We start from the raw sequence: 13,023 nt of genomic DNA, 5'->3' as shown, positions 1-13,023 counted from the left end.
AGAGGCGGCAGGTTTGTATAATTTTTGGTGGTGCCCAAAATGGTGGTGCCTCCCCTCGTTCCCGCCCTGTAAGCCAATATAAAATGAAGCTACAACGCGTCGGCGCCACAAGATTACAAGGATCAATTAAAAGTGGAAAGTCAGAAGCAGCACTTGCCTGCTTCAATATACAGTATTATATTTTGTTGCACCGGTTGTGACGAAGTGGGAATGTTCTTAATGTTTTTTCTGAATACTGTGTAGGTGCCTAAGTTTCCCCTGCAAGGTGCCAACTGAAGGTGTTGGGGACAAAGAGATCAGGTGGCCTTCTTGTCCGGAAGAGACACAAAGGCCAGAGAAGGAAGTGTCAGTTTGGAGCTGGCTGGGGAAATGGGGAGAGGCCCCAAGATGGACCTGACTGAGAGGTCCTGTTTTCTGTAGCTACAAGCTCTCTTTTAGACTGTGTTCCTGTCGTCTAATAAACCTTCTGTTTTACCGGCTAGCTGAGAGTCACATCTGACTGCAGAGTTGGGGTACAGGGACCTCTGGCTTCCCCAGGACCCCACCTGGGCGGACTCACTGCAGAAAGCGCACGGTGTGGAAGGGTATGCTGAATACTCTGAGGTCAGACCCAGGAAGGTGTCTTGCCCTGGAGACAGTCTGCTCAGAGAAAGGAGGCTCCCCCAGAGTCCTGACTGGCTTTGTATGGAGTAGTTCCAGAGCATCCCAGCATCCCCTTCCACACCATGCGCTTCCTGGAAGTCCGCACAGGCACTGACACTCCCTCCTCTGGCCTTTGTCTCTTTTCCAGGCATTAGAAGACCACCTGATCTCTTTGTTCTCCAGCAGCTTCAGTTGGCACCTTGCAGGAGAGCGGCCCAGGCCATCAGTTGCCCGGACTCCGGAGACAGGGTTTCGGCCATTCTCTGTGCAGACAGCATCACACTGGCCCTCTAGGGCTCTACAACAATCACAACCCCTTATCCCACCATCTAGATCCTTAAGAAATGCATAGGGGAAACTGAGGCACCCACACAGTATTCAGAGAAAACATTAAGAACATTCCCACTACATAACACCTGTATACGACTAGTTATATACTTTAAAGGGTGTAAAATAATCAAGTATTGTACTAAACACAATGATACTCCAAACTGACCACCAAATTTAAGTTGCGTGTTTTTCCCCCCAGGTGAGGGCTCTGAGGTGGGGCTGTGGATGACAGTACAGGAGGGTGCTCAGGGCTGGGGCTCAGGGTTGGGGTGCTGGGGGCGCAGGCTCTGGGGTGGGACAGGGCTGGGTATAAGGAACTTGGGGTGCAGACAGGCTGCCCCAGGGCTAGGGCCAGAGAGGACTCCCACCCCACCCCACTAGCAGCAGCAAGCTCCGGAGGAAGGACCCCTCCTCTACCCCCCCAAGCACACTCACTCTGCACCACGGTCACTGCACGTGCTCCTAGCGCCTCTCTCAGGTCCAGAAAGCCCACTCGCCTTCCCTATGGTGGGTACGGGGGGGGGGGGGTTGCCATCATGTGTGGCCTCCCCTGCTGCTGCCCCTCACCCTAGCCTCACTGGGGGGAGGATGGGGGAGCTGCCCCTGGCCCTTGCCCAGCGTTGGGCAGGAGAGGGGGCTGCAGGGGGAGGGTGTGGATCACAGGATCAAACACTCACTGAAGCCCCAGCAGCTGCTCAGGTGAGTGAGGTTCCCTCCAGATGTTTGTCTCCGGGCCGGAAGCCCCCCTTGGCCTCTCCTGCTGGTGGCTACTGGGGGAGGGGAGGGAGGGCTGCAAAACATGTGTGAGTGTGCATCCTCCCTCCTCCCCTTTCCCGCTTCCCCTCCCCCTGTGCTGCTATAGCCCTAGGCAGCACAAGCAAGGGAGAGGCACCAGCTGTTTTCTTTCAGGGAGGCAGGGAAGCTCCGGGGCAGGGGGGGGACGCTCCGGGGGGGGGGGGGGTGGGGGGTGGTGGCGGGGGCCGGGGCCCACTCCAGGCAGGGCCAGGGGAGAAACCCAGCTCCAGATATTTTTGGTGGAGCACAGCCCCCAGCCCTGAATATTCCTGGTGCTCAGGCACCATGGGCCCATATAACTCGCCGCCCCTGTCTCCACTTCCAGAAAACAGAATGGATAACGTCCGGATGTATCGACCACTCGTGAGCCAGGAAGGACCTGCTGAGGCGATCTGCCAAGATGTTCTGGACTCCTGGGAGAAATGACGCTACCAGGTCGATGGAGTGGGCTATGCAAAATTCCCAGAGGTGTATGGCTTCCTGACAGAGGAGGGACGACCGTGCTCCGCCTTGCTTGTTGATGTAAAACATGGCCGTTGTGTTGTCTGTGAAGATTGTGACACAACGGCCCTGAAGGTGTTCGCGGAATACCTGACATGCCAGGCATACTGCTCTCAGTTCCCTGACGTTGATGTGCAGGGTTATTTCTTGTGCGGACCAAAGACCTTGTGTGCAAAGGTCCGCGAGGTGAGCGCCCCAGCCCAGAGATGACGCGTCCGTGGTGAGGACTAGAGAGGGCTGTGGGGCATAGAATGGCATCCCCCGGCAAAAAAGGCTGGGGTTTAGCCACCAACCCAGAGAGGATAAGACCTCCGTCGGCAGCGTGAGTACTTTGTCCAAACTGTCCTGGCCTGGATGGTACACTGACAAGAGCCAGGTCTGAAGTGGGCGGAGGCGTAGTCTGGCATGTCTGGTCACAAAGGTGCACAAGGCCATGTAGCCCAGAAGACCGAGGCACGTGCGTGCTGTCGTGGTTGGGAAGCTTTGTAGGCCGTGAACAATGGTCATCATGGACTGGAAGTGGGACCGTGGCAGGTATGCCTTGGAGAGATTCGAGTCCAGGACCGCCCCAATGAAGTCTATTCTTTGGGTTGGCTCCAAAGTGGACTTTTCGGTGTTAAGCAGTAGGCCCAGTTGCCTGAACAAGCTCATGACGAACGGAACATGAGACCGCACCTGTAGCTCGGAACGACCCCGAATGAGCCAGTCATCGAGGTACGGAAACACTTGGATCCGATGTCTGCGGTGCAAGGCTGCTACGACAGCCATACATTTTGTGAAGACCCTTGGTGCTGTGGACAGGCCGAAGGAAGGTAAATTGGAAATGCTGCTGGTTGACCACAAAGCGAAGGAACCACCTGTGTGGCGGGTAAATTGCTATGTGGAAGTATGTGTCCTTCATGTCGAGGGCGGCGTACCAGTCTCCAGGATCCAGGGAAGGGATAATGGTCCCCAGGGAAACCATGCGGAACTTCAACTTTACTATGAATTTGTTGAGTCCGCACAGGTCCAGGATGGGCCGAAGTCCCCCCTTTGCCTTGGGGATTAGGAAGTAACGGGAATAAAAACCCCTGCCCCTCAAGTCCTTTGGTACCTCTTCCACCGCTCCAATAGACAGGAGCGCTTGTACCTCCTGTAAGAGGAGTTGCTTGTGAGAAGGGTCCCTGAAGACAGACGGGGAGGGAGGGTGGGAAGGGGGGGGGCGAAACAAACTGAAGACGGTATCCAGTTTCCACGGTGTGTAGGAACCAGCGATCTGATGTTATGCGGGACCACGCAGGGAGGAAATAGGAGAGGCGGTTGGAGAAAGGTGGGAAAGGATCCTGCAAGGAGACCGGTGCTCCATCCTCGAGCGCACCTTCAAAAGTTTTGCTTGGGCCCCGCTGATGGTTTTGCAGGGCCCTGATTCTGGCCTGATTGAGGACCAGATTGTTGTCTCCTATTACCACGACCACGCCTTCTAGTGAAGTCTTGTCGCAGTCGAGGCTTAGGGTAGGTGCGCTGCGGTTGGGGCCGGAAGGGCCTACGTTGCGTCACCGGGGTATGCATGCCCAATGAGCGAGTGATGGCCCGGTTATCCTTCAGACTCTGCAGTCTGGGATCAGTTTTGTCTGAAAATAGACCTTGGCCATCAAAGGGAGGTCTTGTATAGTTTGCTGCAGCTCCGGTGGAAGACCGGACACTTGCAGCCATGAAATGCAGTGCATAGCCACGCCCGAGGCTAGAGTCCTAGCCGCTGAGTCCGCCGTGTAGGGATGTCCTCGCCACTTTTTTGCCCTCTTCTAGCAAGGCCCCAAACTCCTCCCTGGACTCCTGGGGAACCAACTCCTTGAACTTCCCCATCGAGTTCCAGGTGTTATAGTTGTAATGGCTCAGGAGGGCCCGCTGGTTAGCTATCCTGAGCTGCAGAACACCTGTAGAATAAAATTTGCCCCCGAACAAATCCAGGTGCCTAGCGTCCTTGGACTTAGGGGCGGGCGCTTGTTGGCCATGCCTCTCCCTCTCATTTACAGACTGTACAACGAGGGAGCAAGGTTGAGGGTGGACATTCAAATATTCATAATCCTTAGAGGGCACCATGTATTTCCTCTCCACCCCTCTGGCCGTGGGAGGGATAGATGCCGGGGACTGCCAGATCGTATTGGCATTAGCCTGAATGGTCCGAATGAACGGTAAGGCAACCCATGTGGGGGCATCGGCCGATAAAATGTCCACCACAGGATCCTCAACTTCCACCACTTCCACCACCTCTTCCACCTGTAGGTTCATGATTGTGCCACCCTGCGCAGCAGGTCCTGGTGTGCACAAAGATCTATAGGCGGTGGGCCAGAGGAGGATGTGCCTGCCATGGCCTCGTCAGGCGAGAATGAGGACAATCCCTGGACTAGCGGATCCTGGGGAAGGTCTGGTTGAGGAGGGTCTGGTTGCCCTAGGTCCACCCCACTAGGGGCATGAGCTTGTTCAGGTGGCAGGGCGGTCGCCTCCGAGGCTATCGGAGGAGGACGGCTCACAGTGGCTTCAGGCACCCTAGGCTCCGAATGAGCTGAGTGAGAAGCGCCTGAGGGAACACCTCAGGCTTGGTGGTATGCCCAAGGAGTCCAGAAGGACCATTGTTGGGGTCCTTGGTCAGGATCCTGTCCTTCATCTGGCCCCTGGCTAGCGCCATCTGCGTCTTGGCCCTGGACGTGGTAGCCACTCGCCGCTTGGGACGACATCGAATTTGGACGTGAAGGCCAAGGCGGTGCCGAACGCGTCTGCTGCGTTGAACTGTCACGGTCTGTCGGTCCGCTCCTGGGAGCTGGGGACCGGTGCCAGGGCCCCGAGCGGTACCGTGATCGGGATTGGGACCGATGGACATAATGGTGCTGGGAGGCCAATCTAGATCTTGACGAAGACCGACGGTGCGGGCAGTGCCGGAATCGGCTGCGAGATGATCGGTGCCAGGACCGGTGCCAAGAGCTGGATCGGTACCGATCATACCGGGAGGGAGACCTTCGGGAGGCGGAGCGGTGCCGCAAGTATGACCGGCGCTGAGATGGAGATTGGTACCGGGACTGTGAGCGATGCCGAGACTGGGACCATTGGTGGGACTGGGACTGTGACCTGGACTGGGATCGAGATCGGTGCTGAGCTGTCTTGCTCTGATGGAGGCCTCTGATGGAGGCCGCATGAAGGCTGGCTTCCCTTAGATGGAACAGTTCCCACCAGCGGTGCCAGAGGGTGAGACGGTCCAGGCTCAGTTAGTGCGATCAGGTCGCGAGTGGCGGAGAAGGTCTCCGGAGTGGATGGCAGGCCCAGCTCAACCACGGTGTGCACCAGGGAGCTTATATGCATCGGACTAAACGGTACTTGCGGCGCCGGAATCGATGGTGCCGGAGTTGGCGCCTTCGTGGTGCGGTCCGGCACGGCGTGCTGCTCCACTGGGGCCCCAGGCGCTGCTTGTAACTGCAGAGGAGCAGCAGGTGGTTTGTGCTGCTTCTTGGGCCGTGGAGATAGTGAATGGTGCCGCGTCTGTACCGGTGCCGGAGACGTCCGGTGCCGAGAGACTGCTGGTGCCGGGTTGTTCCAGTGCTGGAGGCGCGCTTCGGACCGACAGTGCCTGGTCCGTGCGTGGTGCCGAGGGCACCGGGCTAAGTGCCGCTTCCATTAGGAGTAGTTTTAAATGAAAGTCCCGCTCCTTTTTTGTCCGAGGCTTGAAAGCCTTACGAATGCGGCACTTATCGGGTTGATGAGCTTCCCCCAGGCACTTCAAGCAGGAGTCGTGGGGGTCTCCTGTGGGCATCGGCTTGAGACAGGCCAAGCAAGGCTTGAAACCCGGAGACCTGGGCATGAGCACTGGTACCGGGGAGGAGAGAAAGGGGATAAACCCTGTTTCCTCCACGTATATACGCTATGTACAAAAACTTACTAACAACTACACTATAACTGTTAAACTGTTAAAACTACACTAAAGAACTATCTACAGTACAACGAGTAAAGCTAGGGATGTGGAGGTCAGTTATGCCACTTTCCACAGTTCCAACGACTGTCACGGGCGATAAGAAGGAACTGAGGGGGTGCTGGGTTGGCAGGGGCATATATCTGGCGCCATAAGGGTGCCACTCCAGGGGGCGCCTCAGCCGACCCACCGAGTGTTGCTAGGTAAAAAATCTTCCGACGATCGTGCACACGGCGTGCGCACACCTAATTGTAATCGATATGAGCAAGCACTCGAAGAAGAATAACATAGTTCTTGCATCCCTGAGAGAGACAGGAGATTGAATCTCCAGGAGGCCATCCTAACTTTTAGAACAAAAACAATTTTGGGAATATACGGGACAGAGAGACTTCATCTTGATCAGGGGTGGGCAAACTACGGCCCGCAGGCTGGATCTGGCCCTCCCAGAAGCGGCTGGCACCACGTCCCTGAGGCCCCCGGGCAGGGGGGCAGAGGGCTTTGTGCGTTGCCTTTGCCTCCAGGCACCGCTCCACGCAGCTCTGATTGGCCAGGAATGGGGAACCAATGGGAGCTTTGGGAGAAGTACCTGGAGGCACGGCAAGGGCAGCGCACGCAGATCCCTCCGGACTCCCCCCCCCAGGGGCCGCAGCACTTCCTGGAGCAGCATGGGGCCGGGGACAGGGCAGGCGTGCAGGGAGCCTGCCCTGGCCCCGGTGCGCGCCACTGCCACCCCAGAGCTGCTTTAGGTAAGTGGCATCGGGCTGGAGCCTGAACCCCTCCTGCCCCCTGCCCCTCAACTCCCTGCGCTGAGCCCCCTTCATGCACCTTGCACCCTTCCTGCACCCCAACTCCCTGCCCTTAGCCCCCTCATATACCCCGCACCCTTCCTGCACCCCGACCCCCTGCCGTACCCCGCACCCCTCCTGCACCCCAGCCCCCTGCCCTGAGCCCCCTCATATACCCCATACTCCTCCTCTGCCCCAATCCCTTGCCCTGAGCCCCTTCCTGCACACCGCACCCCCTCCCGCACACCGCACTCCCACCCCCTGCTCTGCATACAATTTCCCCACCCAGATGTGGCCTTCGGCCCAAAAAGTTTGCCTGATCCTTCACTTTAAAGACCCAAAGAAACCAATCAGTTTGAGCTGTGAGATGGGTCCTGGCCAGGCCAGCCTGTGAAAAGCTTGAAAGAAGACTGGGGGTGAGAGAGATCATCTTGAATAAAGACTGTACTTTGGTAGATTCCGTTTTAGACTTTTAAATGCATGTTTTTACCTTTATTTGCTTATAACCATCTCTACCTTTATTTCTTTTACTTGGTATCACTTAATTCAGGCTCTTTGGTTAAACTCGTTTTGCTTTCATTATAACTCATCAGCCCTGGGTAAGTGCAGTGAGTGTGTGCCTCTTGGAAGCTGACAGGCTGGAGTGTTGCACTGTTTCTGGAGAGGCAGGGAACCTAATACTTTTTCTGAGGGCCCAATGAGAGGGAATGGACCCTGAAGGATGATGACTTTGAGGCGGATTCAGGATTGGAAGGGTCCTAAATTCAGCCTGCAAGAAGTAACCAAGTTGGGCAAAGCCAGAGTGAGCCTTGTGGGCTGCTGGCTGGCTGTTGGGGTCAGAGCTCTGGACCAAAGCTGCACAGTCACAAGACACCCAAGGTTAAAAGGCAGATATTGACTGAACCCCTGACTGGCCTGGGTGAACCCCAAAACATCCCAGTGAAATCTACCCTAGCTACTTCATAACAGGATCTAATATAGTTAGATATCAATTTGGACAACCTTTGGGTGGAAATGGCTTGACCCTTAACCCTATCTGCAAAGACTACACACAGTCTGTGGGATCTCATGAAGGATGTTGTCCTGTCCACGTAGTACGTTACAGCCCTACTATGTCAAAGGGTGTGCCATTTGGCTTCCCCCCTGGTTTGAGAATAGCGCTTGAGCAAGAAAACTGGGCAGGGAAGCAACTGATTTAAATGAAAATCAGAAACAATATTAGGCAGGAATTTGGGGTGAGGCCTATCTTTATGGAGGATCATGTCAGGTGGACCAGCCATAAGAGCTTGTATGTCCCCTACTCTATGAGTTGATGTAAGCAATCTTCATAGACAGTTGATAAAAAGAGCAGGTTGCTTGTGGCTAAAAAGGAGGTCCCTTTAAACAGTTAACACTGTGTTGAGGTCCCAGGAAGGAGGAGGCCCTTGGTCTGGGGGGAAAAACATGAATGAGACCCTTATGGAATCTTGCAACTGTAGGATGGGAAGATACAGTATAACCCTGAATTGAGGATGATGTGCAGCTATTACTGCTAACTGTACTCTTATGGATCTGATGGATGGTCCCAAATGTATTAGAGCTAGCAGACAGTACTGAGTAGCAGAAACAGGAACTGACAAGGGAAATGTTCTGGTGCCCATTTTGCCTCATAATTCAGTATAGTAGAGGTTTTTCTGCTATGTCAGAGGTGGGCAAACTATGGCCCACGGGACCATCCTGACGGGCCCCTGAGCTCCTGGCTGGGCAGCTAGCCCCCAGCTCCTCCCCCGCTGTCTCCCCTCCCCTGCAGCTATGCTGCCGCGTGGGCAGCACTCTGGCCGGCGGGGCTGCACGCTCATGCTGGGCAGCACGGCAGTGTGTCTGGCTCTGGGAAGGCATGGTAAGGGGGCCAGGGCCGGGGGGTTGGATATGGGGCAGAGGGTCCTGGGGGGCAGTCAGGGGACAGGGAGCAGGGGATGGCTGGATGGGGCAGAGGTTCGGGGGGGGGGCAGGGGATGGGGAACAGGGGGGATTGGATAGGGGGTGGGGTCCCAGGGGGTCTGTCAGGGGGCAGGGGTGTGGATAGGGGTCGGGGCAGTCAGGGGACAGGGAGCAGGGGAGGTTGGATAGGAGGTGGGGTCCGGGGGGCGGGGGTCCCAGCAGGGGGCGGTCAGGAGACAAGGAGCAGTGGGGGGTTGGATGGGTGGGAGCTTCTGAGGGGGGCAGTCAGGGGGTGGAAAGTGGGAGGGGTCAGATGGGGACAGGGGCCAGCCTGTTTGGGGGGCACAGCCTTCCCTACCCGGCCCGCCATATAGTTTCGCACCCCGATGTGGCCCTCGGACCAAAATGTTTGCCCACTCCTGTGCTATGTACCAAACTGTTCTGGACTTCATTTGAACAGCTCCTTTCAATGGCAGTTAATCAGCCAACAACCACACTGTCAGATGTAATGATGAAAGAGGTGAAAGATCTCACTTCTGTTTTGCAAAATCATGTCAGATAGAACAAGTGGTGTGATCAGGGGCTGTGTTGACAGGTTTATCAGCTCAGAGTATCAGAACTGTCTGGGCCAAGCTGGGTCTATCATAATAACAGAAGCTGAACCTTGTCTGAGTTTCCTCAGGATCCCTGGTCTTAAATGGATTGGCAGAAGGCATACATGAGCCCCTGTGCCTATGAGACTACAGAAAGCCTGGACTCAAAACCCCTCTGGAGTAAAAGACACGGCATTTTTTGTTCTGGTCTGTGGCATACAGGTTTATTTCTGGATACCATATTGCAAGGGACCATTAAAGGTTAATTGGCCTGTTAACACCCCTTCAGTTATGGGGGAAAGGCCGGGGGGAAGGCAACTTGTTGGAGGGGTTGTTAGTGGGATTGTTGTAATAAGCCATAAATCTAGAGTCCTATTTAGTCCATGATTTTTTGGGTCTAACAAAGTTATAAATTTAAGCTCCCAGGAGTCTCTTTTGAAGATGTGCAGATTTCCTGAGAAGTCAGATAGAGTGATCATTTTCTGAAAAGTGTTCACCCACGTGGTGTTTTTCTCTTTTATGATTTTTCTGTGTTAGCTCATTTGAGAGCATAGTTCCTGTCTGGTTTCACTCACATAGTTGTTATTGGGGCATTTAGTGAATTGGATGAGGTATGCCACATGTTGCAGAACTCTCATATCTTGAAAGTTGTGCTGGGGAGGGGGTGTCAATCATTGTAGCCATGGAGATATGTCTACAGGTTTTGCATCTGTTGTTCTGGCAGGGGTCTGGTAAAGATTTGAGTTGATGTGTCCTGGTCTGTGGGGAGCTTGCTTCTAATGATGAGTTTGGAGAAGCTGCGGGGTTGTTTGAAGGCCAGAAGAGGGGTTCAGAAAATATTTCTTTCAGGATGTGGTCCCCATGGAGTATGGGTTTAATGCTATCTCATATGAGTTCCAGTGTGGGATGGTAGGTGACAACTACGGGTGTGTAGTCAGAGGGGTTTTTATTTCTGTATTGAAGCAGGTTCTCTCGGGGTATTTGGGTGGCCCGTTCCATAATGCAATCTACTTCTCTGGTGAAGTGTTCTTGTTTGGTGAAGGCGGTTTTAAGCGTGTTAAGGTTTACATCCCACTGTAGCACTTAGTGAAGAGCTTCTCCCATCAGCGTATGTACTCCACCTCCCGAGAGGCGGTAGCTATGTCGACGGGAGAAGCCCTCCCATCAACATAGTACTGTTTACACTGGGGGTGAGGTTGGTATAACTACGTCAGGTATAAATTGATAGTGTAGTCCAAGCCTCAGTATCCAGGGTCTCCACAATTCAGGACAGGAGGTCCAGGAAGGCTTTAGAATCAACCTAGCCAGGGTGGGGGCTGGTGTCTCTGCCTTGTCTGGTGGTGAGGAGGATTCCTTGGGGGATGATGGGGCTCACTGTTGTCTCTCTATCATCTCCTGTTCCTGTGGGCCCACCTCTCATTCCACTGTGGATGGGCTAGTCAGCGAAGCCATCAAGAAGCATGATCCATTCCTTTTTCTACATGTAGGAGAGGCTAAACTACTCCTTCACATGTGGGAGGATGATCCCCAGTAAGGTCAATACAGCCAAACAAGGTGCCATGTTTATGGGTATTGACCAGGTTGGGGCTGGTTGGCCCATGCCACTCCAGAGCCAGTTGAGGCAGTGCTCTGAATGTGGGCTCCCCAATATCCTTCTTGAGGTCATTCTCCAATGGCAGGGAAGAGGGATCTCTGTTCAATGTCAGCAAGAAGGGCTACATCGGCAATAGTGAGGAGGAATATATCTCCTCACTGAAGGACAGTACTGAGGGACTGAATGGGGCCAACTGATGAACTTCCTTGGCTTCATCACAGGCATTGGTACTGGGATCGTGGTAGGTCCCTTGTTTTGCCCAACTGTTTAAGGGTTTTTTCCTTGGAGAAACATCCCATGTCTTCCCCCTGGGAGTTCCTCTCAGTCTTGGAGCTAGGTTTATGCTCGGACAGGCTACATCAGTGGGCGTCCAGTTTATAAGTGGATGCAGAGCCAGCTTTACTCGTTGAGTTGGGGCAGTCAGTAAGGAAGCCAAAGTTCTCAGCACCAGATTTACCAATGCCAAGTCTGTCAATGCCAAGGTGCATAGTGCCAAGCTCTTAAGAGGCAGTTGACATCCTCAGTGTCAACTCTGCCAGTGTCCTCTTTGCCTTATTTCCACTGCCTGATCCTGGAGTTCGAAGAGTACTCAAGGGATCACTGGTCGATGCTAATTTAACCAGCCTCACTCTGGTCATAATTGTCACATCTGGGGCCAAAGTGACCTGTATGGACTGCTCAAGTAGATGTAGCTTGAGCCATGCATTCCTAGACTTGCAGGTCCTAGTGGAGAAGTTCTTGCACACAAAGGAATTATTCAGGATGTGACTCTCTCCTAAGCAAGAGAGGCATTAGCTTGTCTGTCCATGATAGGGATTAGTTCATTGCAGGACCGGCAGGGTTTGAACTCTGTCACAAGGCATGGGAGCTGGCAAGAAGCACTTTACCCTGCTGCACATGGGGTGGGGAGGTGTCACCAATCAATACCCTTTAGAGAACAAATTTGATTATAAGAATTCTTCACTAAGCACCTTAAAAGATCTGGCTTAAAGGGTCTGAAGAGAGTTGCAGGTCAGAGATTTGCTAAGGCAGTAGGGGGAACTGGGTTGTGGCTGCTCTGCCCTTTATGCCATTGTGTGAGAGCTATTCAAAATATCTGATCTTCTGTACATGAGGCCTGTGCACACCTACAGTGCGACTACACTGACACATACTTGAAGAGCTAATAACAGGGAAAAAGAAATGAGCTTAAGAAACCAGACAAACTTTAGTAAAGAGAGAGAAATTCCTGTGACAAATGTGTGAATTTTCTGTAATATTTCTGTGAACTATATGCATCTCCTCACTGCACTGGAGGCAGAAGGGTTAACGTGCTTCTCCTGGAACAGAGCAGGAGGCATGAGAGGTTTGGGTCACGTAGCTGTCTGGGGTGGTAAGAATGCGCCATCAAGAGCTGGTTGGAATTAGCAAAAAGCAATGAAGGGTCCAGAAAAAAAATGGGAACCTCAATGACCAAATATGAATCCTTGGCAGGAGGCTAGAGCTCAGAGGAAGCAGAGCAGGATGAAGCCCTGGTTCCACCAATATGGACTCCATCATAAGTCTGCCACTCTCATACTAACCCAAAGACTTTCTGTGCTCCAGGCGACAAATAAAGGTTACCTTGCTGGGGAAAGGCAGCCTGGTGTTGCTGCAGTTACTTAAGAGCATTGCACCCTGAAAGGAGAAATATCTCTTGCAGGAGTCTGGCTCAGCTAGACTCCCTGAAGGGAACCACAGAGAAAGAGAGGTGAAATTGTAGAAGCCATGGTCCCGCACCTGGAAAACACTGGGGATCCAAGGGGTCCAGCACAGTAAAGGGGTACTCCGAGGAGACTGGTTAAAGGCTAAGACACAGATCAGACTCTGGGAATCCATGACAGCCACCTAAGAACTGTAGAGGGATTTCAAGTAAAGAGATGTCTTTAGGGCAGTAGCTGTTCCAGC

The 13,023-nt window shown here is 53.7% G+C and overlaps 1 protein-coding gene across 4 annotated transcripts in view; it reads right to left on the bottom strand.

Moving 5' to 3' along the window:
• LZTR1 (leucine zipper like transcription regulator 1) overlaps positions 1-13,023 on the bottom strand; it is a 286,327-nt gene that overhangs the window by 61,475 nt on the left and 211,829 nt on the right. The window lies entirely within an intron of this gene.

This window comes from Malaclemys terrapin, chromosome 4 (genome assembly GCF_027887155.1).
Source record: "Malaclemys terrapin pileata isolate rMalTer1 chromosome 4, rMalTer1.hap1, whole genome shotgun sequence".
NCBI lineage: Eukaryota > Metazoa > Chordata > Testudines > Emydidae > Malaclemys > Malaclemys terrapin.
Note: the sequence above shows the minus strand (reverse complement) of the source record. Positions and strands in the feature narration are given on the sequence as shown.